The sequence below is a fragment of the Wolffia australiana genome, chromosome 7, assembly GCF_029677425.1.
Source record: "Wolffia australiana isolate 7733 chromosome 7, ASM2967742v1".
Classification (NCBI taxonomy): domain Eukaryota; kingdom Viridiplantae; phylum Streptophyta; class Magnoliopsida; order Alismatales; family Araceae; genus Wolffia; species Wolffia australiana.
Window position 1 is genome coordinate 7,356,813 of NC_135841.1, and position 5,262 is coordinate 7,362,074.

Genomic DNA, 5,262 nt, shown 5'->3' on the forward strand with positions numbered 1-5,262 from the left:
CTTCACATCAATCAAGGCCTTATAACCCAACCTGAATGCCACCAAATGTGTCCAAGGCTTTGAATTATAGCCCAAGTTAGAGTCATTATAAGGTATTGCACATCCTTGAAACTCACCTCTGCTAGGCCTCCAGTCATTACCAATTTTTAACCACATTGCCTACAGTTAGTGGCTGACTCAATAACAGATCAAGCCAAATCACACCACCATGTTTTATTTAAGTTCATTGAATAAAATATTTATTCATTATTATTCGAGTGTGAAGTTTATAATGAAGTCCATTAAAACATGGAATGACTTAGTGAATTATGATGAGATCATAATATAGTGGTCAATAGTATTTAAACATGCATTATAAATATTCCTATTCAATGGATTATGGAGATGGGCACAAAATTATCCTGATATAATAACACTATATGATCCTACTTATGCGATAAGTATGGTTGATCTGGTGGCCATTAGTGTGTAGATTCTACAAACAAATGGTGGATGCTGTTTGGAGAATGAGTTCATTGAATTGATTTGTATAAATCACTAAACTGTATTATACCCAAACGTCAATCAATTTCATTCATGTGATGGTTGTATAAGTGATTTGCTGACTTGAGACACCAAGGACATCTCATGGATGGAATTATTTGACTATAATTTACGAATGTTTGATCATGAGATTCAAACAAGCTTTAACTCAGATATAGAAAGAGGTCCATAGAGATGATTATATGCTCTAGACGAGATCATCTGACCTCGGTATACAAGGTGACTAATTCAGGGAAGACAATGCATCTAAATCCCTAGTTGGGGTGGTGAGAATATTGGATAAGATTTTCTATATTGATCCCCCTTATGAATCAAGAAACCATGGATCTGAAATAACTCAGCCAGAACATCCTTTAAAAGATTACGGGGGCAAGTGACTGGAGTGAAGTCGTAACAAGGTAGCTGTACTTGAAGGTGCGGCTGGATCACCTCCTTTTCACGGAGAGATAATGCTTATTGGGTATTTTTTTGGTTTAACATAACCATAGCCTAAGTCATATGGGAGTCTTGTGCGGACAAAGGATTATACATGTACTGTAACAGACGATGGAAAAGGTTCCATTAGAGAGTTAAAATACTATATATCTTCTAGAGCATGAGGTGTAGCTTGGGACCCCATGGTCCAGAAACTTAACCTATTGATTGGGTTCAATTGATGCTCTCTAAATTATTATTTATTTTGATATAGTTAATTAATAAGATTGGTCAATAAATGTTCTTGGGCCTTAAATTGGTGAACAATGAGAGGAAATCCAGAAACCTTTTGGTTCCGTGGATACTGCTACAGGTTGAGAAATTGATCGGCTTGAAGAAAATCTCCCTAGAAGCAAGTCAAGGGTGAAAAAGTTCTCCAAAAGGTACTCATAGCATTACATGTTTTATAGATGATTATGAAATGATATAATGCTTTCGCTAATGAAAATAAGTTTTCATGCATCACAACCATATCCCCATAACCCAACAATGACAACCAAATGGATGGATCACAATCAGCAGAACTATCGATTTGACTCGGTGACCTAAACCTATGATGGTGTATACTTGGAGAGATTGCTTCCAACTGAACATATTGCCAAATGTTTCCTGGAGTGCCCCAAGCAGCAACTAATATAGTCTCAACCAAACAGATGGGTCATCATTTGTGGAACCATCGATCTGAAGTCGGTTAACTAGACCTATGACGGGGTATACTTGGAGTCTACTTCAAATCGTACATATTTCAAATTACCAAACTAACTATGTGACCCAAAAATACAAGTGCACAAAGAAAACTACTCTGAACCAACCCAAAGCTTATCAAAGGTATTTGTATTTAATTTTTAATTATTTTTATAATAAAAATCATAAAGTTTTCTTAAAATCCTCGATTTTTTAAGAATGCATTTAAAATAATCATTTCCTAAATATATTTTTTATTTTTCATTTATGTAAAATATTTGTAATTATTTTCCCTTTTGATATATTGAATTTTCTTCCTATAAAATATCTTTAAATCCCAAAATTAAAAACACCTATAAAATATTATAGAATGTATTTTAACCATAATTTACAATCTCATTACTTGATCCCTAAGAAGTTGGCCCTTACCTCATATTAAGGAATTGATTATAAATATTTTTGCATAAATTTGAGACTTAAAACAACATATTTTAACCCAATTTCTAGTTTCTCACTAGTATAGCTTTGGATGAATTATAACGGGGATCACGTCAAAGATAATTAGGGACACAAATTTTAAATTGAAGGATGCATGATCTGTCAAGCAAACAATAATTATTGTGTTCCAAAACACCTATGTGGGCATTTTAGTAAAATGATTCACTATGTGTTTTGATGAAGATTAGGCTTTATGGACACTGTAGCGAAATCATTCACTATTTATTTTGCTGAATGTTTGAAGTAATGTATGCCTTAATAGGGGTTGTGATCAAGCACATTTGGTCATCCGCGAGCTAGTTGTCTGGTTGAAAGTGAAGTCCAAATATCATCCTTAGTTATTAAAATGCTACTTAGTTTGATCATATGGTGAAAAATTAAAATCACTGATTTAGGACTTGAATTTTCTATGACATGAAGATAAAATGATTCTCTAACATTGTTCAACTTTTTTGTGAATGTGACTGAATTTGATTGGTTTAGTAACTTTGTCAAATTCCTGATTACTACCTTTGGCTATTGAATACTTGAACATATTACTATCCAATGGTGATATCTTTAGTGAAATTATCTAGTAAACCTGACTAAAATTTCCAGATTTTTAAAAGTTGAGGTCGTTGGCAAACTGACTAGTGTTTACTCTTAAAACTTGAGATGTATTTTGAATCTATGGCAAAATTATAAATATAAAATTAAAAATTAAGAGGATTTTATTTCATATTATGCAGTCATAATCAACACATATCAATATTGGACTCTTGATAAATTATGAATATGCCCTTTTGAATTTGTAAGTGATAAACCAGAATTTGGGTTAAATAAGTCGTTTAAGGCTATGATTTATGCAACACTATTTATAAAATTTTCCTTACTTAGAAGAGGGTAAATTAGGGTCGAATCCTGAAGGATAAAGTAATGAGAGAGTAAATTTTAATTCAAATATATTTTTAAATAACTTTCTTTCGTGATTTTATATATTTTTGGATTTTTAACTATTTTGTAAAGAGAAAATCAACTAAATGATAGAAAACTAGTCAAAACTATTTTAAATAAATAAAATAAGTATTTATGTTGTTTATTATAACTTCTAATAATTTATTATGACTTTTACTAATTTTCTAGGGCAAGAAAAATTTTAAAGATAAATAGAACCTTAGGTCAAAAATTGCAGTAGAAATGAGTAGTAGACGAAAATTGATGTAACTTTGGCTACAGGAGGACTTTTTGTGTGTCATTTGATGCGTTGGAAAGATTTAAGTCCAGGATATCCTCTGAAATGTTTTCCTACTTTGAACTCTAACTCTCACACTTTTTTAGAACAATAATGGATCAAAGAACTCTAATGCACAACAAGTTGGAGCAGAAATCCAAGATAAGATACAAAAAAAGGGGAGAAGAGAATAAATAGAAGTGGCCTAACTCTTCCAGACATTGGATTTAATTACAAGGGATTGGAGGGCTAGGATTTCTTGATTTCAAGCCTGGACCCACGTGCCCTCCTTCTCAGATTTGAAAACAGACCATTCAAATTCAAACTGTGGGTGAGTTCTACAATTCTTGCCTTTAGTTGACCCGGTCTTTAAGAAGGTTTGAGTGGACTTCTAGAATGGGCTTCTTGTGTATGGGGCCTCCTCTCATCATCCATTTTATTTCTAAGTTCATCCTATTTGTATCTCAAATGCAGCATTATATTTACCTATGTCCTGTTTATCAGATAAAAACTCTAAGAAGATGTGAAAAATCTACTTGACTCTAAAGAGTCAAGTGGGGTTAGTCTCAAAAATAAATAAAATATATAGAAATAGAACATAGGAAAATAAATCATAAATCTATCATCTTAGCCTTTAAATGGTGAACAATGCTAGTGCAAATCCAAAAACTATAATTTCATTGATGTAATTTGACGTTATCATTAAGTCCATATATACAATTGTATGACTTAATTTAAAAGGCCCTTTCTCCTTACCCTCTGTAAATTGCAATCCAAAAGCTAGAGACATGTTTTGCTCCCTGAAGTAATTATCAAGAAGGTTTTCAGCATTTCTTTCATAGGATATTTGTTGCTAACATCAACCAAAGTCAAAAGGATTGTGAATCATGTTTTTAGTGTTAGAGTGATTCAAGATACAAAGGAAAGAAAGCTGGTCTTTGAATTTTCCCGTCCTCGACCCTTGTAATGATTTTCATATCGTCACATTGATTTTTTGAGATGTTTACAACTTATAACTAGTGTTAACACTCATACAAATCCATAGAACTTGAAATCACATATTTTGGCTGTGTTTTACGAGAGTTACAAGGGTTTGAACTTGGACATGGAGGAATCAAATAGTTGATTAAGAATGCGAAATGATTGAACTTAAGAGATTGATTCAATTTGATTTCAAATATTCTGTTACAAATCCATATGAGTTGAAATAATTTCGTTAGGTGCACTAATGAAGAAGACTTTTTAGTTTTGAGAACCAAAGGCCAAACCATTAAAGGCAAGGCAAAATGTCATGGATTTTAACATGAACATTCTTTGAGTTCATAAATTTGCTAATTCGGAGACAACAATTAGTAGATGTTATTATGAGTTCCCTCCAGCAATACCTCCTTTTTTGTGGTTGCTCTTGCCTCTAGTCCTCTTCTCCTCTATGATTCTCTTTGGATTAAATTCGTTGATTCATTTCTTTTTAGATCTGTGTGGTTAGTCAAGTTAAGGCTTTGGGGGCCATAATAAGATGGATTTAGGGGTAAAGTTGAAGTAGGTCAAGCATTGTGGTGCCATGGAAGACATTGGGGGTCGAGGATGACAAAGCTTCACCAACTTTTGCCATTTTTGCTATCCTTGTTCATCACTATTTCCAAGAGATTACTTGGGGAACATTCACACAAATGCGGGTAGGGCACATCACCAACTTGGAATAGATACCATCTAACACCATTAAGGATTAGCATAAGCTGTCAAAAACATTGTCTCCCATTTTCCCTACCTCATTTCTTAGTTTTAAAAATCCTAGGTTACTTTACAAAGAAAAAGATAATAACAGTTGATATGTGTGAAGATGCAGGATGGTA